Below are 25,615 nucleotides of genomic sequence, written 5' to 3'. Positions count from 1 at the left end.
AGCAAATAGGCACCCAAGGTGCCAGATGGCACACACGCAGATGCATCACTCACTGTTCATGCAGGCAAAGCGGAAACCCAATTTGTGTTCGTAAAGTGAAGCCGCTTGTCGCCGCTTGTGTGTGTGTGTGTGTGTGTGTGTGTGAACGTGTACTTGGCCACCCCTGCGAATGGAATGGGCGCGCTCGCCGTGTTTCAACCAGCCCAGCTGTGAATTGTTACATTGTTGCATTGTGCTTCTGAACTGTGTCCATTTCACGTCGTCCTTACATTGGGACATGCTTTATAAAAGACATCCAAGGCACGGGCAAGACTGTGTTTGATCTTTTACAAGGTAAAGTGCAGTGCTTGGATTGAAATGTCCTTGACCAGGATTCCTGTAGAAAACAGTTTTATTTTCCTATACATTAACAACCTGCACTTAACAAACGGCGCAGAAATGATAATTTTATGTGTGGTGATCTTCTGGCGGGGCGCGTACAGTATTTAGGATGTGCTCAATCACGTTAATTTAATCGAAGTGACCTTGAGTGCCAATTATTTTTTGCTGTGTTAATGCGTTTGTGTAACACAATACTTATTCACCTTCACTACTTTCAGTGAGAGTGAACGCGGTTTAAGTGGATTTGCATACACTTTAAGAGCCGTGAGCTGAACTGATACTGTCCGCTCTATGAATTGATATTGCGAGAAGTTCAATTATCGGAGCCCCTTCGTTGCAGAGGCTGCAGTTATTCGATCGACGGTTTCTATCTGGAAATAGAATATCTTTGTTGCTTTAACATTAAGCACATGCCTCATGTTTTTCTTTAAATTCTAGGACGAAGTGGATTCTTCCCCAGAACAACTTAGTTTTCCACACCTTCCCTAACTTCTTATCTGGTAAGTCTAAATTCAATTACTCTGAAATGAATTGTTATCTATCTGTGGTTAATTTGCTTTGTTGGGGATTTACAGAGATAAATCTCAGTGCACAACACATTAATCGGACGGCATTAATCCCTTGCCTGTAGCTCGAGGTCTTGAACCACTGCTGCCTCCGGTCCAGTTTTGCGCTGAGTTAGTAGCTTGCATTCTAAAAGAGTCATTTTATTCTATGTTTAGTGTAGATGCAAAGAAGGGTTATTTGCACACTTTGAAAAATACCAACTGGGTGGTGTTAATGATTTTAATTTGATCCTCCCTGATTGAAAGAACACACGGAGCTTGTCATTTTTGAGATATTTTGTTTATTATATGGATCCGGATAGTACAATTTTGACATAATATTTCTGTTTAATGGTAATGTTGAAATGAATACTTTTGGTATTCCGCTCTCCGGCTGCAAGAATAACTGACACATTAAGGCTGCATTTATATTGCCTGATGTAAAATGGGTCGTGGGTACACATCAATGCCAATTTAGATGATCAACAGCACTAAAGCCTTGAGGTGTGAGATCCTGTACAAGAACCTGTGCGGCACAGGTTTGAGCTCCCAATGTGAGTAGCATCCATTCTGCCCACTGGGACCTTACCAATTCTCAGCAATTTCCAGCTGAAATTCAACATGTCCTGCTGTTCCAGTTATGCGTTACAATCTACTTCTCAAAAATCCAACAACAATCTATTTCCAAATAACAAACTATCTCTAGTCTAGATATGTTCATCACATAGTCGTCCAGTTAAGAGCAATGTGAAATCTGGGTCGCTGATATCTTGCTCCAGATTAATATTTCCAGTTCGACATTTTGATCCAAAAGTCCATCTGATTTTCGGGTTTGACTGTGCCAAGGTAAATTGTTGCAAGGAGCAGTATGCCAGCCCGTCTTTAAGCTCTCCCTGTAGTGCTGCTTGTTGTTGCCAAGCTTTGTGATACTCTACAGTGCATAATTTTGGTATTTCTTTCTCATTTTAATGCATTGCAAAAAAAAATCAAGAACTTGTATTTATATAGCGCCTAATAACATTGAAAAAGTGACTCAAGGCTCTTCACAGGCAGAATCAATGCACTCAAAACAATGATTTTCTGGCATAGAACGTCTATCAGTTATGCTGCATGTCAGTGTCAGATTTCACTATAATGAAGCAACGATTTTTATAAAATGCCAATTTTTTGGCTTTACATTGGTGCAAAGTGACTTTTTGATTTTAAGCAGGCTATCTAGGGCATGCAAAGATAATGTACATCTTCAGAAGCAGGGGAAAAACTTGGAGTTTCATTTTCATCCACTTTCCAAAGACTTGATGACAGTGTGTTTGTCTCCCCTTTTAGCTGGGGAAAGACATATAACATGGGGGAGTCGGTAACCACGCATTATTTGTTAATAATAGAACACTCCAAATTTGATATGCAAGTTTGGATAAACAATTTATACACTTATTCAAGTTAGTAACTGACTATTTGGATAATGAAATTAAGAAGAAGTTTCAAGAAGCAGATTCAATGACACAGATGGAAATTGGGGATATTTCAAAGTGATTTTAAAAGCTGTAATATAATCATTTTCAGACTGCAGCCTTGCATCCTTTTATTTAATTTCTACAAATCTATACCTTTTTGGGAAGGAGGAAGTTATTTTGAGGGTTGCTTGTACCATGTTTTTGATGCATTGATGCTACTTGTGAAGTGCTTAGTGACATAAAGCACAAATACATTTTTAATGATGTTTTTCATCACGATTCATTGCATTTTTATATTGAGAATAATTAATACCCAGGAGCGATTTCAAGACAGCAATCAATGTGGGGTTTGCATGACAACAAACCATAAGAGCACAGTTCAAGTGGTTTATAACCACAGCCTTGAAATCACTCACATGTCTGTTTGTTTTTAATAACGCACTGTACAGTTGTATTACATTTTAGGTCCATTTGTTTGGGTGGTGATTGCTGCTTCTCCATGGCATTCAAAGAGTGCACTTCATGTAGCTAATGTATGAGTTTAGCCACACAAAGCATTAATGATTTCAATGTGATCACTGCAAGTTTCTGAAGTGGCAATCTGTAGTTAATTACTGAGAAATAATATAGGCATTATATATCGAAAAGCAAAGAGCCACCTGTAGAAAATAACATTTTACTAGGTGCCGCATTTAACATTCTATTGAACACTAGACAGCCAGACAACCCACACAAACCCTAGCCTAAATTCATTGGCTTTGAAGCTATTCATTTGCGCAGGAGACCTGCGGCACTTATTAATCATTGGCCCCTTCCTGCTCCTGACGGAATGATATTGCATCTCCGATAATTTATCTCTTTATTTGTATGTGAGGGTGAATGATAGTTTCACTGCCCAGTAGACTGATAATTCATGGGCAATTAAAAATGCATCTGTCTGAATTATCACTGACACTTCCAGCCATGTGGAACATTCTAGAGTGAATGTAAAGACTGGTCTAAAATCTAGGAATCATTCTGTCTCACAACAAAAATGCAAAGAGGTCTATTGTCCCCCCTGCAGATCAGGCATCTGTATAATATCTATTATTTTCTTGTCCCCTGCCCCATTTTAAGGCATATATTTTGAATCTGTTAACAGGCACACTTACTCTCACTGCGGTTTGTCACAGCATTTGGGGGAGGTGTTGGGGTGTGGTGTTGGTGTGGACACTTTCCACAGTTGCTAGTTCACCATTGCTGAGATAAATGAATGCAGGTCAAAATGGGGCTCCACATCTACATTTTTGATTTTTAACTTTAAAATTGTGGGTTGATTGGATTGAGCCTGAAATAGCTTTGAAAAAAATCTCTCATTAAGAATGCTAATAAAAGAAAAAGACTTGTCATCAGATGAGGGCTCTGTCCATTCCATCTGTTAAATCTGCCAAACACATTCCAAATATGTGTACCTGTTATATGTACAAATGATAAATATTAATCTGCTTCCCCAGTGACATTAAATTGGATTTTAACCCAGAAAGTTTGCCTTTAACATGGATAAATCTAAATTAAAATATCTTGCCATTGAGAATCCATTTCAGAATTTTACCATGTGACTGAAAATTGTCCATACTTGTCACTTTTATGAAAGATCAATTTTATTGTGTGTAATGTTCTTCATTTCAGTTTCTACTGGATTGAGATTTTCACATCTTGTAATCCTTGAAGAATCAGGAGAATTGACCCTGTATACTTGGTAGCAACATGCCTGTGTTCTCGAACAATGGAACTGGTGGGACCAATTTTTGTGTCAAAGTTTCCCATTAACTAGGAGACCACCATATTACAGACCATAAAAAATGGTGGAGATCCATTAAGCCAGGGCTCCAACCTTTTTGTGCATGACATATTTCTGGTCATCCACAGAGCAGGGTTCCATTTGAATCAAGTGGGCATTTCATTGTAATATGCAAAAAAGCATTGCACTTGTGTCATAACACTACATCTTTTCCCAGTCTTTATGCTGGTACACTGTTTAATTCCAAATCGTGGTTATATGAGGTGGACAGTTGGGGCTGCTGAATTGTAAATGGAAATAAGTTTCATTTTAACAATTTTGAAGCCATTTTTCCGTAGGTTTTATGTTCTTGATGACTCTTGTGACCTTTTTCTCTCAACCGGTATAAGCATTTTGGCCCCAACACCATTACTGGTAGCAATGGGCTTCCTCTATTAGACAAATTTGGAAACATGAGGATGGATGTCAGTCAGGCAGGTGCTCTGTGATTAGGTATGTATCCACATTGCAGACAAAGATGAACATGCATTCGTTTGGCAGATAATTATTAAAAGTCAAAGACTCCAACTCTCAAGGTGGGCTGAAATCATGGGCCTCATGGCAGGGGTATGAAGGCTTGATTAACCATTTTGCTGGATGATTCTGCAGAAGCACCCAGGTCGTTACACATGGCAAGACATGAAAGAGCATAGGCCAGGATGATTGGCACTCCAGTAAAGCCAAATTGACCACCTGTGCCAAGATGTCACCAATATTTGCAGATATTATCGCACTTATCCAGCAATGACTGAGATGACCAATCTTCACAAGCTCTGTGACATCAAAGGGGCACACTTAGAGTGATTCCACATGCTGCCAGGTCTTGGCAATGTGGACCATAGCCCTGACAGTGACTGTACCTATGGGTCATGGCCTCAAGCAAGCCTCCACTTCCATCCAAGCTGAAATCCTGATCAATGGGGATGATGCTAAAGAGTGTCACAGAATGAGACAACCCTCAAAACTCTTTTCATGAAGCAGCTGGTGGGTTAGGTGCTGGGTGGCTTTTTAAATTACCTGCACATTGGGTTTTCTTTCCCTTCATCTTTTCCTGTCACATTTTAATCCCTATCCTCCTCAACTGTAAAAGGTTGCTAATGGGTGAAGAATTTTTTGACCCCCTCTGCAAGCTTTCAGGACTTTTACCCCCATCCCTTTAAGCATCTCTTTCCACTACTAGTATGTTCCTTAATCCTGCACTTAGACCTGTAACTGATTATGGAAATGAGGCAACCTATAGAATTTGAATTTTTTTAGCACACACATTCTAGCAAAATTAGCATCAGGTCTTCAGCATTTATGGACCTTTTGTTACCCCAGTACAGGCTCTCTTTGCTCCCTTAAGTCCAACAGACACAAACTTGGTTGTGGACAATTGGTTTCACCGTTCATAACCAAATCTGCCTGGACTACATAAAGTACAATGGAGTTCTGCTGTGCCTCATCAAAACTACACACTATTCCAGGGTCATCTGGAAAACAAAAATGGCAGCTCTCACATCCTCTACCCTCTCCCAGTTCCTGTTCTCCACCACAATCTTCTAAAACCTTTCCCGTACATCTCTGCATCTGATGACAACTATGAGGAGCTCATGGACTGCATTGTCATTAAGGTTGACATTTACCTGTTCAACTGCCTTTACTGCTTCCCTCCCTTTGTTTAGTCCACTGGGCCAAACATTCCCCATCTCCTCCCACCCTAGCCCTCAACATTTAACTTTCTCTATAGTTTCTCTCCATCTCCCCACATGCCTCCTACAAGCACATCTTGTCCATGAGACTCACCTCACACATCCTCAACCCTATTCTCACCAAACTATTGATCACCAGAATTATTTTCCTGGCCCCCAAGTTAGGTAATATTAATGATTTTCTCTCTTCAGGTACTGCCCCTCTGTCCTTTTAAATCACAGAATTTTAATGGTACCCAAGGAGGCTATTCGGCCCATCATGATCTGCCTTCCTCATCCCAAAGCCAACCTGGTCCTTATGATCCAGAGAGTGCCACCTTTTCTTTTTTATAACCCTATGTTTAAACCTCTCCAATGAGGTTTCTGCCACAGTATTGAAAGGGCCTAAATCAAAGCCACCAATGTCATCCAACGTCAAAGTGACAAGAGTCAACTATCCCCCCTCAATCCTTCTCGATCTGACTTCAGCCTTTTGACATGGCTAACCATGTCATCCTTTTTCAATGCCTCTCCTCTGTCATGAAAACAGAAAATGGCAGAAATACACAACAGGTCAGGCTACATCTTGTGGATGGAGAAACAGAGTTAATGGGCAGAATTTAACCCAGGCAACTGGGATCTCACCTGCCAGCTGGAGAGCCGGTGAGAATGCTGCATCACTGCCTTTGGGGAAAGGCTGCCATGTTGAGTGCCAAGCAAGCACAGTGGTGTACCTTCCTTGGGATCAGGGACCCTGAGGTAGAAATCCCACCTTTTAGAGCCAATCAGAGGCCAGGAGCTCACCATTTCAGACAGTGCCACTAAGAGCTGTGGAAGTTGCTGGCAATGCACCCACTGGAGGCCTAGGATTGATGAGGAACCTAGGCCACAGGTGAGGGAGGGAGGAAGAGAAGGAGGGAGAGAGTTGCTGACTAGGGTTGGAGAAAGGGCAGGGGATGGCCCTCAGCAGGCCCCACTTCCCAATGCCAGACCCGGCAATCAGGTACTGAGTGTCTGACAATGAAGGACCTCCCCTGAGAGCCTGCAAACAAACCTGACGAGAGTTTGCCTTTCGGCTCGCTGCATGGTGACTGTCCTTCCCATGGATGAGGCCCTTAAATAGGTATTAATTACTCCTCTGTCTGTCTCTCTACTTCTCTCTCCTTTTTAAGATGCTTCTTACAATTTACCTCTTTGTCCTAATATCTCCTCCTTTTGCGGTTATGTGTCAAACTTTAGTAATGTTCCTGTGAAGCACCTTGGGAGCTTTTACTAAGTTTAAGGTACTATATAAATGCAAGCTGTCATTGATATCTGTAAAATTAAGTGTAAAAAGAACTTGAGCTAGATCTCCCTTTTGTGACATTTGCATCTGGGCATATCTGTTTAGTTTTATCCTGGTAGGATTAAAGAATTCCTGAGCTGGTATTGGTGGTGGAGTCATTAACATTGATGTTAGCACCATGAACAGGCCGATTAAAGTGCATATTCCGTAGATGTGTTTTTTATGTTTCAAACATAGTACTCATGCTATCCCATTAGGCCTTTCATGTTCAATGTGATTGGACTGAGCTACAAATTGCTCCAGCCTACAACCTGACCTTTTTTTCATAGGTAATACGTGGGCACTGATAGACCCATTAGCATGTCTATCACTCCAGTGGATCGGGTGAGAGGCAGCACTAGCTGGGCTAAGCAGTTTTAAAAATAATTTAACATTTGGTATTAATACTGAGTTTTCTTTAGTGCTGTGCAGCAGAATGCAGGTAAAATGTAACAAGACTTACTTTTTAAATTATGTTATATGTTTAAATGAAAATGCAATTTGAATATTAAAAATGCCAGATACTCTCTTTTTAAAGTAAGTGCCTGAAATTCATGTTGTATATTCTAATGGTTTATCCACTAGTTTAAAGTCACTTATCTTTATGCATGTCCCAATATTCTGCTTACTTCGCCTGAGCAGAGAGATATTGATTTACGCTGGGCTGCAGTTCCATAAATGCTGGCAGCCCTTCAGAACCTCACCCGATTGGTTATTCCCAAGTCAATGATTGCAGTGTGACTTCACCGCTTCATCTATTCCTCACCTGACAATCACAACTGCAAATTCCAGCATGAATCACTGGATGTGATAGTGTCCTATTTTTAAAAAATTTCCCTTTCTCTTTTCTAACCTGGGAGCAATGAGACACCGTGTTTTTGCTCCTGCTGTGACATCTTTCTGAGCACACAAACCCGAGGCCTTCCCATCTTGAATGCTATCAGGACCACGTCACACAGTGCATTTCCCCTTTTGAGCCACTGGAGGAGCCCATGCCCCAATTTTCACTGAACCAACAGAAGAGCAGACAAGTTGAGAAGAAGGTGGCTAAGATTTCAACTGTGCTGAACACAGTTTCATAACAAACATAAGAAACAGGAGGAGGCCATTTGGCCCCTCAAGCCTGCTCTACCAGTCAGTAAGATCAGGGCTGATCTGATCATGACCTGGCCCCCATAACCCTTGACTCCCTTGTAGATCAAAAATCTGTCTTTGGGCTTGGAATTGCAAAAGTGGAAAATCCAAGTTCATACCTACTTTCACTTGGAGGCTGTTCAATCCAATGCTTACATGTGTTACAAAGCGCTTTGGCCAAGTACTAGTGATATTTGTTTTAACTTGTTGTGACAACAGCCTTGTAAGAGGATGGAGACCACCATTAACGCTTTGACCATTAAATACAGGCTAACACAGAGAAACTGGTATGTTATAAGACAGTTACAGGCTGAGATGATGCGTAAAACTGAGGAATGATGCATCCTTGAAACACTCAGCAATTGACATCAGATATACAAGCGAAGTTTATGTAGGAAGTATTAAGTTTGACAATTGTGAAAATTGGGGTTTCTCCTCGAGTGTCCCTCTGGTGAGAGAGAGAGAATAAATGGTTGTGCAGGATTGTTGCTGTAGATCCCTGTCCAGTGACTCCTGCTGGAGTGTTTGAGCATGTTAAAATTGAGTGACGAAAGGATCAGGTTGAGCTGTGATGCCTCCCACAATTAATTGGTCTGCTGTTGTTTGCACTGGTTGGTTTTAGAGCAGTATCAGTGCCTATGGAACTGTAGCCCAACCTGAGTTAACGCCAGCAGAAAAGGAGGGGGAAAGACTGGTAGAAAAAAATTAAAACAAATATCCACAAAAATGGATTGCTCATCTCTACATTTTTGTACATCAAGTATCACAGTAACTCAAACAGAAATTTCATTTTATTTTGACTAAACAATTTTCAGATGTTCCATTAAAAAAAATGAGAGAGAGCGCTAACTGGGACAATGCATGACCTGATGTACTATTTAAGGATAGATGATGGCTATTTTTTGCTGGAGCCCTGATGAGAGTATATAATGAATCTGTAATTTATTCCTAAAATAGCTGACCCTCATCATGGGAGGTAAACTTGAGCTGGAAAATGAAATAGTTCTCTGTTTTTATAGAGTAAAACCTCAAGCTGTTCTAACATAATACATCAGGGATATGCTTCACTGAAAAGTGGTATTTAATGCCTAATTCACTCTGACAACACATACTAATCTAACATTATGTTTTTTCAGTTGGCATTATATGGCTATTTTAAACAATGTACCAAACTATACGATAGAAATTTCTGTTGCCTAAAATAGCAACAAATACTGTGTTCCTGTGACGTTTCTCTCTGTTTTAAATGTTAATTGTCCTTCCACACTTGTGCACCTAAGTGAATAACATAGGACCCACTTCTTAATACATTGCTTCACTTTGCTGCCTGTATTCCAACCTCCAAGAGCATCTTCAAAACCTATCTTTTTGACTAGTTCTTTGGTCACCTTCCATAATCCTTTTTATTAGTATTGATTGGCATCCACTTTTATATTTAGCTCCTAGTTAAGCACCTTGGAATGTTTCATACATTTAATGGTGCTTTATAGGTGCATACTGATTTCACTTGAGCGGAAATAAGGATTCTTCATTTGGCCTCGACAGTCTTGGGTGAAGAATGGAAATCAATTATGTTCCCAGCTCCTAACTGATAAAATAATTCATGCTGTAAACTGTATTTGTGTGAATATCAGGAGAGAGCAAAATTGGGCTTTGACCTTGCGTAGTCAGGCAGCCAGCAATTATTTGACTAGATTAATATGTGAAGAATGACCAATTGTGAAACATTAAAGAGTACATGATGCCAATGGAACTATACTCCATTATTCCTTCAGAAAGGAAGAGGAGAAAACTGAAGTCAAGTGGGCAGAATTTGTGCATTATTTATGGGGGGAAGAAAAAGTGACAGGCTGATGCTGTTGAGAAGTATGTAACTGCATTTGGTGAGCACATTCTAGTGACCTATTTGTTATTGCCCCAGACCAAGTAAATGCAGGTGCAGAAAATCTTTTTAACTCAAAAAGACACATCAATGTAAAATAAATGTAAAAATAGAGACTGAAAGAATAAGATAAATGTAAAAGAAGAAATATTGAAGAAATAGAAGCAAAAAGCAGAGCAGAAATAACATTTTTGGTTGCTATTTTACTGTTGTTAAAATCCCATATGTGTATCAGATTAATGTTATTGTAGTAGAGTTGTTTCTGACAGCTCAATAACATTACTGCTTGGAGATTTGAATCCCATTGTATGTGAGCTGAAATATTTTACAAAATGGCTGGCTCAATGATTACTGAATTCCCTTGAGTGTTTTAAGGGTTATTCTCAATATCTGATTTGTGATAGATAGGTACTGTAGTAGTTATGTTACTTGACTAGTAATAATCCAGGTGTTGGGAGTTCAAACCCCTCCATAAAGTTTGAGAATTTGAATCCCGTTTTTTAAAAGTCTGGAAATTATAAAGCTGGTATCAATAACAGTGGCCATGAAGCTGTTAGATTGTTGTCACAAATCGAGCTGGTTCATTGACCATCTTTAGGAATCAGAACATGTCATTCTTACCTGGTCTAGCCAGCCTATATGTGACTCCAGTCCCACACAAACATGGTTGACTCTTGAATGGCCGCTTTCAGGGGACAGCTAAACCATTCAGTTGTAGCAAGCTGCTGCACAGTGACTCAAGAAGTCGGCTCACCATCACCCAGCAACAGTGTATCTAAGAGTGGGCAGCAGATGTCTGCTCTAACAGTGACTCTCGTATTCTGAGATTAAATGAAGTAGGAAATGTCTGTTTATTCTTCAAACAATTTGAAAGATTGGAATGTTGAGATGTTTAAGATTTGCTTTTGTCTCCCTTGATATTAAGGCACATCCAAACTGGCACAATGCACAGTGAAGCTTGTCCAACTACGCTTACATAGCTAGCCTTGGTATTATCTGTTTTCCAGTTAGTCCTTCAGCAAAGCAATGCTACTAATATTCATTCTGGAACATTGATCAGGCTGCTTAAAACTGGAAACAGCTGCTGAATAATTCACAAAGTGAATATCTTCTAACTCTTGGAAGATTGATCGTAATGCTCTATAATTAGCTGTTGTCTCTTCATTTAAAAGCTGCTTTTGGGATTTTCAAATTAATCCACTGGAATCTTGTATGATATCAAATTCCCAGAAGATTTGACCTTCTGACCCTATAGGCTTTATTCTGAGATTCTGCAAAGTTTTTTCCTGGCTGTGAGAGGTTTCATTTATTAACCAGAAGTTGGGAATGATCGGGTATAAATGTCAAATGGTAATTTTAAAAGGTGAAGTAAAACAAAAACTCAATCAATGAAATACGTACCAAAAATTGGCTTGTCTGCTTCATACAGGGTTTCCTATTATCTTCCACGGAATTGACTCTTTCTTAACCATCTCACATGATGAAGTTTCCATTTTTGAATAATATAACTAATAGTTAACAGAGGAACAGCAGAAAAATCCTGTCCACTCCATTTAGAAATTCAATGCAAAGGTTGACCTTTCAGTTATGTAATCCCTCAATTTTGGTGTCTCTCAGAATGTTATGCACACTGTATGTAATAATTGCATAACTTGTAATGTCATAGTTTTATGTTAATTTTCACCATTTCCTGAGCTGGGAGTATGTGCAGGTGTCCAGTCATATTGAATTCAGTGAAGAAATGCAAGGCGGAAAGTTAGCAATCTTGTTTGGAACTCAAATGAAACAAAGACTGGAAAATGGACAACAAGGGAGTTTGGCCGTGCTAAATGGCATATCCTTTAGTGCAAGCCTAGGCGGGGGTCTCAATATATAGAAACAATTATAGCTATTGGATGATATGGTAGAAGGGTCATTAAATGAGGCCACATGGATTGAACTTAAGAGCAAAAATCACACTACTGGGTGTGTACTGCAGACCCCCAAAGTGTCAGAGGGAGATAGAACAGATGTAGGCAAATCTCTGAGAGACACAAAAGCAATAAGGCTGTAATAGTGTGGGGGACTTCAACTATACTAATATTAACTGAGATAGAATTAGTTTGAAAGGCACAGAGGGAGCAGAATTCTTCAAATAAAAACAGAAGTCTGAGACATGCACATGGGAATTGTGCCTTTGTTCTATGACTTAATACAATTATCTGTTTGCATGCGAACATGATGCATAAGTGGGCTTCCATATAACAAGATAAACAACAACACCTTGCAATTATTATCAAAAGCCCCAGGGCTCCTTGTTGAGGCATAAGGAAATAGGCACCAGTTTTAAGGAAAGAAAGGTTAAGAGGGCTCAAGACTTGATGAAATAATCATTTTGAAAAGGGGTGGATAGGGTTAGGGAGGGAATTTCAACATTTTGGATCCAAACTGCCCTGTCATCAATGGTGAGAGAAAGGGAGGGGTGTCGCAACAAAACCTATAGTCTTGGGAATGGGGTGTTCCAAGGGTGGATGGAGATTTGGGGATAAAGGAGATTGCAGAGGTAGGTTGGGCAAAAATATACGGAGATAATTTAAAGACAAAAAAATCATTTTAACACGTTGGTGGATGGAAGCTGAGATAGATAAGGGAGGATGGTGCTGATAGCTGAGAAGGATTTGATGCAGTACAAGGTATGTCTTGCAGAGTTTTCTCAAGTTTGAGTTCATGAAGGACAGCTAGGCAAGCATTTGAGTTAGTCACGTTCAGGGGTAACATGAATATGTATGAGGGTTGCAGTCGTGAAAGGGCAATGGCAGTATTTGTTGTTGAGTGGATGAGAGGCCTGAAACTAGTCTCTGAGTTGGGAATCGAGCCTCAATGACTGGCAGATGGGAAGTAGACTTTGTAGCAGGGCCAAAGGTGACGCTTTAATTTTCAGAATGTTCAGCTAAAAGTAGTCATGATTCATTCAAGACAACTCTTAACTTCTGGTGCAAAATGGGCAGTAATGGTTGGATGGTGTTTTGCTACCCGCATCTTGCTCTTTATCTTTGTAGGTGAAAGCCATTTTGAGGTCTGAGTTTCATTTGTATGCAGCTGGTGAATGATATGGAATTTGGGTATTAAAAGTGGCCTTCTCTGCCCATCTCAGGATTCTACCCAAGATGGCTGTAGCAAGAGCTTCAGTGTAAATGACCTGACGCAATTTTCAGGCCACAACAGCCATTTATGACAGTCAGGGACAGTGAAAATTGGCCCCCAGATGTTGTACAGAGATAGTCAAGAAAAGTGGTGGAGAGAGAGAAGGAAGGGGTAGTAATTGGCAGGAACAGAAGTATCATTGCATATAGTGTGAAATTGTTTGCATTGTTCAGTCGACCTATAACATACAAAAATTGCAAAACACAGCACTGTGGCAAGAACTGATTAAAATGTGGCACTTATCTCTGTGGTGCTGGTTAAATGTTGAAAAGAACATTGATTTCTTTCACCAACATGAGTAGGATATTTGATCTGATTAATTTGAAGATTCTTTTGTTCCATTGTATAGGACATTGAAACTCTAATGGTGAGCTTTGAAAATATCCACTATTGAAATGGTTTGTATCTGTTGGCCTTCATGTATATGCACACTTACATGCAGTGGTCTGCAGTTAAGACTAATTAACATTCTACTATCTCAGCTACATGCACACAGTCAGGGATAGAGTTGATGGAGTGAATTTTCAACCACCCCTTTGATTTTTCCCCCTCCTATTCCCCACACCTATTCATAGACTTTGGGGGAAATATTCTGTATAGCAAGTTGAGATCAAAGTTTTAATTCTGATTATGAAAGTAAAACTTCAAAAACTTCTATCGATTGATGTTTGCTCTCCTCCGCCATTACTGACATAACCGCAGATTCAGCAGGCTGACACTAAGATAAAAATAAACTGGCACAGGCCCAGCTGTTTTGTTGACATTTCTGTTCTGCAGATGTGACCTCTTTTGGTTGGGAGGGGATGATTTATGGAGGATATTTATCGTGGCTCAGTGCAAACCCATGTTCAGCAAATCCCCAGGCGGGGAATTAGATTAGGAGGCTGGTGTTTCCTGGATTCTGAGATGAACTGTCCAATTTTGCTTCTGCTCCATGTCTCTAGTCTATAGATGCTGACTCAAGTGTCAGCATTGAACATGTGAACACTGGGAAGTGGTTTTAGAATCTTAATTTCATCACTCTGCCAGATACTGACTTATTTTTATATTGAATGTCAGATCCTGATTCTAATTTAATCAAACGTTTCATTTAACATTTTTCAACTGTTGTATCATAATACTCCAGACATCCTCTCCTGCCTCTGGTGATAACCACAGTATAATAATTTGCATAAAACCAAAACATACTGAAACTACTGCCATAAAGAGTATGTACTTGCTAAGTTACTGATATACTTTCAATGATATGTGTGGGAACATTGTACACGTGGGAGATTTTCAATGAAAAGACAGGTAGCAGAGATGAGATTTTCCGCTTGACATTGGTCTAATTAAACGTAGACATCTCCCATATGTACACTTGCCATAAAGCTTGCACTTTATACAATCTGTTGCTTTAAGTCCTTAAGGCCATGTGAGGACCCAAAACAAAAGGACAGATTGAGTTCAACATGGCACTTGAAAAGTTGTGGGTTGAAAAGTATGAAAAATGCAAGCACTTAATCATCCCCAAATGATCCTGCCCATCACCAATGCAATTTTTGTTGCATTTTATTGATGAACAGCCAAATTAAGTGCAACAATCAAGATGGATGTTAAATCCTACATTTCAAAAGAATGCTAATATTTTATTATTTTAATGAGTGTTAAGGTTTTGCCTGTATTCAAAGCACTCTATTGCTTAAAGATTACTATCCAGCTGTGCATCTTATTGTAGTACTTTTGAAGCAATGCATATTAGTAAGCTTGGCCAAGTATGGGAATTCCACTTGGTTCATGTTATGCCCTGCTTGTTTCCATACCATTTCTGTGGTGCTGTCTTTCAATTTACACTGCTCTATCCCACCATTTGATGGCTTTTATACTCTCAGTAATTAAATGTTATGAAAAGATTAGCAGCTCCCATGGCATTCCTCGAAGGAGCACTCCCCTGCTCGTCTGGTGTCTTAGCCAATATTTATCCTATAACGAACATTATAAAACAGATTATCTGACGATTATCTCATTGCTGATTTATGAGACCTGGCTGTTGGCAAATTAGCTGCTGCATTTCCTGACCCCTCACTGCAAATAAATTTAATTGGCTGTAATGCACTCTGGAACATCCAAAAGTTATGAAAGGGGCCATATAAATGCAAATTAATTCAATGTTGTCAATACAGAAAAGCACAGTCCAATTATATAATATATATATTATATTTTGTTGTATTGTCTAAAGTCTGCTGTGTTCACTTTCAAATTGAGGTTAAGCAATCAGAATTTTCATTGATATTGACAACCAGTTAGCTAAGCAACTAGCAAAGACTCTTCTTACTAAAAGTGAAGCATTAGCCCACACTTGAAGTGCTAGATATGAATTGAACAGCTTTTGATTAAAGGAGAAGAGGTTTTCAACAGACTATTCTGTCAAGGAGAGAATCTCTGTCTGACATAAATCAAGGGTTTCAGAAATGAATCATTATTATTTTTTTTCTTCCTACTTTGAAAAGTGCATTATTAGATCAATGACTTATGTTTAAGTGTGCTCATCAGGGTGGCTTACAGTATTTGATATCAAATACTGTCCAGCCAGATTCACATATATTCATTACTGAATATAATTCCTCAACCTTACAGGAGCAAATTGCTTTAACTACTATCTCAGGTAGCTTACCATCTCCTTTATCAATATTATCATGGAGAAAATTTGTGTTTTCCTACTGCCTGTGATCAATGTGTTTTGTGTGTGTGCTTTCTTACTCTTGGAATGATTGTCCCAATTTAAATATTTCTAGCAGCAAGCTTCTCTGTGTGACTTTTATAATAAAGAAGGTGCCCTGGAGTTCAAAAGCAACGTCTCAACTCATTAGCTTCATACGCATTATTCTTCACACAAAGATTAGATACAGATGAAGAAAAAATGATTACAAAGTATAATTGTTTCAGTCTCTCTTTTGTGGCAGGTCTGTAGTTTCTTAGATGAGTTGATGCTTTTAGTTGAAGTGAAGGTCTTGTAAGCGGAGGATTCTCGGTAAACTGTGAGGCTTCTGGTGGTAGAATATCCAGGAGGTTCATTATCAGGTGAACTTGAATTTAGAACAGGTTGGGGAGAGTCCTTCTTGCAATTTCAAAGTATTGTTGTTTATTACCTGCCTAGTTGACTAGCAGCTAGTTCAAAGTTTGTCTGATGGATTTCTGTCTAGAACAGCTCTTGCTGTTTTAAAAGCATATCACAAACATGGCTATCTCACTATGTGACCAGTTACAAGTCCCAAGTCCTTTTCCGAATAAGGTGTGTGGTCAGGTCAATTATACATCTTGTGTGATGATTTTCACACCTTGAGAGTTTGAGACAGCTAGTGTCCTTGTATCTTAATGACCCTTTGAAATTGAAATTGCCCTTTAAAATTCCAAGGGAAAGGGCGTTGAATCGACAACAATCTGGAAAATTCCTTTTGTTCCTTCTAAGACAGGGGAGTGTTTCAATTTATAAGAGAGGTCAGGTGATCCGCTGGCTGCCATATTTTTGTAGTCTTTCGTAGTTTTAAAAATATAAAGTATTAACTGAGAGTCCATAATACACTGGAACATAACAAATGGATTTCTACCCTAGCTGATTTTATGCCCACTTGGAGCGGGATTCCCAATTTATATGTTAAGTTTTGTTCATTTTTATGCAATATTTCTGCGCCCATGGTCAAAAGTGTCAATTTCAATTAAGATGCATTGACCGCTGCTGGTGAAGAAAACTTTTATCTGACAAAATCCTTTTCTAAGGGAGGGAAAAATTAATGTTCTGGATTACATTCTTTGAAACCTAAAGGGAATTTAGTGGCTGACGATGAAGTTGATTTTACTTTGACTGACCCTGAATTTCCTCCCTAGGCCCAAACCCAGTGGTTAGACCTGAAAATGTGCCAATTCCCATTCTAGTTCAAATAATGTCAAGCTTGGCTCAAATTTCCTGCATATTCCATTAGAATACACAATGTTAAATGGATGTAAAGCAGCGCAAATAATGGGGGCTTGAGAAATGTGTCAAAATGCCACAAATGTTTCTCTTCTTTGAGACAAAGCTTTCATTTTTATACTTCTTTAGCCATCATTCATGGATATTAAGTGCAGCACATTTAAGAATCTGCAATTGTGGAAGCTTTTCAATTTTTGATGTAGTTTGTACTTATGCCTTCAAAATCAAATGTTACTAGGTGAGGAGTAAGCGTAATCTTATTTGTGTTTTTAGTTTTGTAAATTGATAGTTCATTTATTGTTTATAACCCTATACCAGAAATGATTGAATTGAACTTGGAGTTGTTAATGGGCAGCCAAAGATTAACCTTTTATTTTATATTAATTAAAGAGATGGATGTCTATATTGGGAAGCAGAATTATTTTCCTTCACTCTACTCACTGACATTAATAGTCATTTGTTTTAATGATTAAATAGCAATTTGACATCTCCTTTCATTCATTTAAATTGAGAACAAGTTATTGGGTTCAAAACTTCATCTTTTGAATATCCAAGCTACCCTCCCCTTGGTATAATATCACAGAATTGTTACAGTGCAGAAGGAGGCCATTTGGCCCATTGTGTCTGCACCGGCTGTCCGAATGAGCATTGTACTTGCTGTCCCTTCTCCCTATAACCTTAAACATTGTCCCTTTTCAAATAATTGTCTAATTCCCTTTTGAATGCCTCAATTGAACATGCCTCCAGCATGGTCTCGGGCGGTGCATTCCAGACCCTAGCCACTTGCTGCGTGAGTTTTTTCTTGTATCACTTTTGCTTCTTTTGCCAATTACTTTAAATCTGTGCCCCTTCGTTCTCGACCTTTTCATGAGTAGGAACAGTTTTGCCCTATTTCCTCTATAAAGACCCCTCATGATTTTGAATACTTTTATCAGATATATGACCTTATGATGGTTTGACCCACATGCATCAAATGCTGCTAATGAATTGCCCTTTTGTGTGGGACCTTGTTATTTGGAGTAACTCGCAACTAAATGACCACAATTATTAGATCCTGCTTTCTCGACCTTGTTAGTTGGAGTTGTCGGTCAGAGGTTGCTGGGGGTATCCATGAGGCTTAATCAGCTAGGGTTGAAGTAAGCCTTTGATTGATTAAGAGATGTGCATTAAGCAACCTTCTGAATTGATAATGCCTGCTGTGAGAATTGGTTTTACAAAACCCAGAAGGTGACAGCTAGTTGCCTCTTGGGAGTATAATACCTCATTAAATCCACTCTTATTTTGTGTCTGAGCTCCACTGGTGTCCCAGATTTCCAAAGCACAGGCCTTGGATGGCTCCAAGCTGAATATAAAATGGCCAGGGCTCACTGAGACTGGTGACCTGGGGGACCTGATTAAAGGATTTTTATATTGGCCTTTTAATGAGGTCCCAAGAGCCAAGCAACTATGAATCCAGAATCTGTGGACTGGCAGTACACTCACTAGACCCAGATCATTCCAGAGTTCAGCTCCTGAAATTGGAAGTAAATGAAAACTAATATTAAAGTGGCTTTAGAAAAGGGCACCGCTTCTCCCAGGCTGGCTACCTCCTCCTAGTCAATAGGTTTATGCTTCTCTTTCTTTTTCTCACACGCACAAATACAGGTTGACTTGTAGGTCTCGTGCAGGCAGAGTATAATTCCCTTCACCCCATGCTTTACAATATTGTATTAGACAAATAACATTTGAATTTTCTGTCCATTCATCCCTTTTTTATTAGAAAAAATGTAATTTGGAAAATAATTCTACATTCCAAATTGTAAAGTCATAGGCCTGAATCTTCGGCTTGGCGAGCGGAAGGTTTACATCATTTAGATTTTCAGCTCGGCGGGCACACGGCCGACTCAACTGCACGTCTGCCAAACTGACAAAGACCTATTAAGGCCATTTAAAAAGGCAATGAAGCAATTACCTGAGCTGTGCGTCCAACATTAAGGTTGTCGGGCAGGCAAAGAGCCCAGGCAGCCTCGCATTTTTCATGGAACTTCATCCACGGGCAGCATGTGGTTTCATGAATGATTTTAAATTTTCACCGGAGTTTTTATTAAAATTAATGCACATGTCCCAGCTCATGTGGCAGTTTCACATGAAGGGACATGTCATAAAAAATTACTTTTCCACTTTTATTAACCTTTTAAAATTTAAAGTTTTTCTTCCTAAGGCACCTCAGAGCGGACTCCTGACTAAGGCAACACCCCCCACCCGCACAAGGAGCGCACAGCGAGCACACAATGCTTCTGGGTGCGCGTCACGCTAGGCAGGCCTTAATTGGCCCGCCCATGTAAAATGGCGGCACAGACCCGATCGGGGGCGCTGGTCGGGTCCGCGCCTGCTTGCGCCCGCCCCCTCATAACCCTTCCGATGGGGGAAAATTCTACCCATAGTTATACAGCACAGAAACAGGCCCTTCAGCCCATCATGTCCATGCCAGCCAGCAAGCACCTATTTATTCTAACCCATTTTCCAGCACTTGGCCTGCAGCCCTGTATGCTATGGCATTTCAAGTGCTCATCTAAATACTTCTTAAATGTTGTGAGGGTTCCTGCCTCTACCACCCCCTCAGGCGGTGTGTCCCAGATTCCAACCACCCTCTGGGTGAAAAAAAATTTCCTCAAATCCCCTCTGAACCTCCTGCCCCTTACCTTAAATCTATACCCCTAGTTATTGACACCTCCACTAAGGAGAAAGGTTTCTTCCTATCTAACCTATCTATGCCCTTAATAATTTTGTATATCTCTATCAGGTTCCCCCTCAGCCTTCCCTGCTCTAAAGAAAACAACCCTAGTCTATCCAGTCTCTCTTCATAGCTGAAACACCCCAGCCCAGGCAACGTCCTGGTGAATCTCCTCTGCATCCTCTCCAGTGCAATCATATCCTGCCTATAGTGTGTTGGCCACAACTGCACATAGTACTCCAGCTTTGGCCTAAACAGCGTTTTATACAGCTCCAAAATAATCTCCCTTTTCTTATATTCCATGCCTCAGCTAATAAAGGCAAGTATCCCATATGCCTTCTTAACTATCTTATCTACCTGCACTATTGCCTTCAGGGATCTATGGACACGTACACCAAGGTCCTCTGATGCTCTGTACTTATTACGGTCCTAGCATTCATTGTGTATTCCCTTGCCATGTTAGTCCTCCCAAAATACATCACCTCACACTTCTCAGGATTAAATTCCATTTGCCAATGCTCTGTCTATCTTACCATCCCATCTATATCGTCCTGTAATCTAAGGCTTTCATCCTCACTATTTACGACACCACTAAATTTTGTATCATCTGCGAACTTACCAATCATACCTCCGATGTTCACATCTAAATCAATAATGTACACTACAGACAGCAAGGGTCCCAGCACCGAAACCTGCGGTACACCACTCGTCACAGGCTTCCAATCGGATAAACAACCTTCGATCATCACCCTCTGCTTCCTGCCACTAAGCCAAATTTGGATCCATTTTTCTCCCCTTTTTTCCTAAAAGACCTGGGCCTAGAAATTTGTCTGCACAGTGCCTGTATTTTTGGGCACTAAAATATCTATTAAGCTCTCGATATGGCAGACATGAAGTGTACTTATGTCTGACCAGAACTGCATCAGCCACCATATTGGATAACATAGATGCACTGGTGGAAGGAACATGTAGACAAAGGGGTTAACTAGTGATAGCTGCTAAGCATGCATGTAAGGAGCTATGTCGCAGTGATGTCACTCAGAGAGCATATGACTGCAAAGCATCTTAGAGAGTAGCTCCAGTTAGTTTTTGTCTTGATTAGCCTTTGTAAATAAATCTGTTACAAAAGACCATTACCTCTAGCAAGATCCCTTCTAGAGTAAGAAGCTAATGAATTCTGAGAGAATGCCACGAAAACAGATAGTGGAAGCAGTGACTACACCCACAGAGAAACAGTAGAAAATAGTGGGAACAGCCTCAAATGAAGCCCAGCAACAGTGCAGCTCAGGGGGTGAAGGACTTCAAGGCCAACCCAGCAACTACACTGGAAATGACCAAATAACGAGAGCAGCCCAGTGACTAGCAAGACAAGCAGATCAGGCAAAAGGCATCCTCAAATCAGGGTTAGAAATGGCTATTACTTTTCCCCTACCAGAATCATTTCAAAATATAGAGGGCCCCAGACAGGCTGAGCAATGGCAAAATTGGCAAAGACATTTTACCCGGTATTGCAACACCTCAGGTCTTGTGAGTAAAGAGATCCAGGATCAAGTTGGTACTTTGTTATACGCTGCTGGGGGCATAGCAGATGACGTGCTGGCCTGACAGAGGGTGAACGAAGAAATAGCCTCCTACAAGAATGCCACCAGAGCCTTTGTGTCATACTTCAGTCTTCATAAAATTATTGTCATTAAGATGGGGGAAATTTAATCAGGGCAGACAAAGACAGGATGAAGAAATTGACTTATTCATCAATGAATTGTACTGCCGAGCTGAAATTTGTTAATATGGAATACTAAAAGACGATCTGATAGAGATAGAATATTACCTCTGGCATTTTAGATGAAAATCTCTGACTTCTGACAATCTCAAAAATTTAAAATTGAGCAAAGCTGTACAACTGGCCAGACAGGCTGAAGAGTGGAGACAGAATAAGGCTTTTATCAGAGATATGAGGAAAATTTCCCAGATGAAGTTGTTCAATTTGTGGGTTGTAAAACCAAAAGTATAGCGAGACAGCAACCAGGGAAATACCCTGTAAAGATGCCCACTGTCATTTTCCAGTGTTCCCACTGTGGTGGGAAGAAGTTCCTCAAGCAGGAAGAATGCCCTGCTGGAATTGCACAGTGCCATGACTGTGGCAAGTTAGGCCATTTTAAAGTGGTCTTCAGTTCCAGGGAATCTGTGTTTACAAAATGGAAGAGCCTCCATTCAAGAAATTTCAGACCTTGACAACCATCATACGACAATCCTGCCATCCCAGGAATCAGTCTGGTGAACCTTGGCACACCCCCTCTATGGCAAATATATCCTTTCTTAGGTAAGGAGACCAAAACTGCATGTAATACTCCAGGTGTGGTCTCACCTAGACCCTGTATAGCTGCAGTAGGAAATCCTTGCTCCTGTACTCAAGTTATCTCGCAATGAAGGCCAACATACCATTTGCCTTCTTAACTGCTTGCTGCACCTGCATGCTTGCTTTCAGTGATTGGTGCACAAGAACACCCAGGTCCCTTTGGACATCAACATTTCCCAATCTATAACCATTTAAATGATACTCTGCCATTCTGTTTTTACTACCAAAGTGGATAACTTCACACTTATCCATGTTATACTGCATCTGCCATGTATTTGCCCACTCACTCAACCTGTCTAACTCACCTTGAAGCCTCTTAACATCCTCCTCACTATTCACACTCACACCAAGTTTTGTGTCATCAGCAAACTTGGAAATATTACATTTGGCTCCCTCATCCAAATCATTGATATATATTGTGAATAACTGGGGCCCAAGCACTGATCCCTGCGGTACCCCATTAGTCACTACCTGCGATTCCAAAAAAGACCCATTTATCCTTACTCTCAGTTTCCTGTCTGCTAACCAATTCTCAATCCATGCCAATATATTACCCTCAATCCAATGTCCTTTAATTTTGCACACTAACCTCTTATGTGGGGCTTTATCAAAAGCTTTCTGGAAATCCCAATACACCACAACCGCTGATTCTCCATTATCTAATCTGCTTTCAGAAATCTATGTTGACTTTGTCTAATTCCGTTGATATTTTCTAAGTGTCCTGTTATCACATCCTTTATAATAGTCTCTTACATTTTCCCTGCCACTGAAGTTAGGCTAACTGGACTGTAATTTCCTGTTTTTTCCCTCCCTCCTTTGTTTAAATAGTGTGGTTACATTTGTCACCCTCCAATCTGCCGAGACTGTTCTAGAATCTTCAGAATTTTGGAAGATGACAACCAACGCATCCTTTATTTCTATGGCCACCTCCTTTAGTACCCTGGGATATAGATTATCAGTCCCTGGGGATTTATCAGCATCCAGTCCCATTAATTTACCCAGCACTGCTTTTTTAGTAATATTAATTTCCTTCAACTCCCCCTCCTCACTAGACCTTTGGTTCCCTGGTGTTTCTGGGAAGTTATTTGTGTCTTCCTCTGTGAAGTCAGAACTAAAGTAGTTGTTTAATTGCTCTGCCATTTCCTTGTTCTCTATCATAAATTCTCCTGTTTCAGGCTGTAAGGGGCCTACGCTTGTCTTCACTGATCTTTTTCTTCATACCTTCTTATAGAAGCTTTTACAGTCCTCTCTCATGTTACTTGCAAGTTTACTCTCATAATTAATTTTTCCCCTCTCAATCAATCTCTTGGTCCTCCTTTTCTGAATTCTAAACTGCTCCCAAAACTCAGGCTTGCTACTTTTTCTAGCAACTTTATATGACTCCTCTTTGGATCTAATATTATCCTTAATTTCTTTTGTTAGCCATGGTTTGGGCCACTTTTCCTGTCAAGTTTTTGCACCAGAAAGGAATATATAACTGTTGCAATGCATAATTTGTTCCTTAAATATTAGCCATTGCTAATCTACCATCATGTCTTTTAATGAAATTCCCCAATTTATTTTAGCTAACTCATGTCTCATACCTCTGTAGTTTCCTTTGTTTAGATTTAGGACCCTGGTTTCAGATTAGACTATTTCACTTTCCAACCTAAGGAAGAATTCTATCATGTTATGATCGGTGTTCCCTAAAGGACCCCACAGCACAGGATTATTAATTAACCCCTTCTCATTGCACAAAACCAAACCTAGGATAGCCTGTTCCCTAGTTGGTTCCTCAATGTACTGAGCTATAAAAAATCTTGTACACACTCCAGGAATTCATCCACCACAGTGGTATTGCTAATTTGGTTTGCCTAGTCTATATGTAGATTAAAGTCACCCATGATTAGTGTAGCACCTTTGTTACATGCATCTCTAATTTCCTGTTTAATACCATCCCCTACTTTACCATTACTGTTTGGAGGCCAATGTATAACTCCCACTAATGTTTTCTGCCCTTTGTTGCTTCTTAGCTCCATCCAGACTGATTCTATATCTAGATTTTCTGAGCCAATATCCTCTCTCACTATTACACTGATATCATTGTTAACTAACAATGCCACACCATCTCCTTTTCCTTTTTCCGGTCTGTCCTAAATATCAAATACCCTTGGACATTCAGTTCTCAGCCTTGGTCACCCTGCAGCCATGTCTCTATAATTGCAATCATATCATACCCAATGATATTCTAAACCTTAATTTGTCCTTTCATGAAAGAGTGCAAGGGAATGAAACCATCGTAAAGGCAAATGATCTGCTGGAAGAGGTACTGGACCTTGCTACATTTACTGACTCCACTGCCAATGATCATACAGACTTTGTTGTCTCTTTTGTGGAGAATTACCCTTTCTTTGAAGAAGGCAATAAAGGTGAACTTGTCTACTTATTTCACTGAGCCCACTGATGACACGCAACAACAATTGCATGCAGCTTGCAAAGAGCTATTCAGGGAGAATGAGATGCTTAGCTCCAAATTGGATCAAGCAATAGTGAAAGCTCAGAGGTTATTAATCTGTACAACTGTAAGCTAGAGCCCACACTTGAATCGCATCAGCAAGCCATGGAAGCATGCAGGCTTGCTTTCAGTAAAGGAGGCCCAAACTACAGAGCTTAAACAGCTGAAAAGTACCTTAGGAAAACTTAATGTCAAGTGTCAAATGGAGCTTGAAAATATTAAAATTAATCACGAGCTGGCAAAGCATGAGTTGGAAAAGTCTTAACTACCTAAAAAGGAAGGTTGAACTAAAAACCCAGCTATTAGCAGTCACACACATTGCCAAGCCATAGAGGGATTTACTCGTTAGAAATGGTGCAACAAAAAAAGTAAACAAATTGCAGTACAAGACTGTATAAATGTTGTGCGGTATTTAAGGAAATAGCCACAGCATCAGGTGAAAGAGTTGGCTATAGTGCAACTATCCGAAGAAATACTGACAGTAGCTGTATTTGCTATTATTATTGAGACTTTTATAATAAATTGACCGAAGCTGTTGTTGAACTTTCAAGCAAGTCTGCAGACCAGAGTACTGTGCAGGAACTTCCTAATGTTCTCAGTCCTGAAGTTCATTCTATTGTTGATGATGGTACAATCCTACCTTCTGCAGCTGACCCTGAGATCTCATTGTCTGCAGCAGAGTAGCCTCATGCTGAAGGAGGCATGGAAGTG

At 40.0% G+C, this 25,615-nt stretch overlaps 1 protein-coding gene across 1 annotated transcript in view; it reads left to right on the top strand.

The window, feature by feature from the left end:
- Positions 1-209: 209 nt before the first annotated feature.
- The window catches only part of LOC121291052 (hippocalcin-like protein 1), a 127,995-nt gene continuing 102,589 nt past the window's right edge, over positions 210-25,615 (top strand). The window contains exons 1-2 of the mRNA XM_041212073.1: positions 210-333; positions 820-881. The gene's annotated coding sequence lies outside the window, so the exon portion shown is untranslated. The remainder of the gene's footprint in view (positions 334-819; positions 882-25,615) is intronic.

The sequence above is a fragment of the Carcharodon carcharias genome, chromosome 19 (assembly GCF_017639515.1).
Source record: "Carcharodon carcharias isolate sCarCar2 chromosome 19, sCarCar2.pri, whole genome shotgun sequence".
Classification (NCBI taxonomy): Eukaryota; Metazoa; Chordata; class Chondrichthyes; order Lamniformes; family Lamnidae; genus Carcharodon; species Carcharodon carcharias.
Note: the sequence above shows the minus strand (reverse complement) of the source record. Positions and strands in the feature narration are given on the sequence as shown.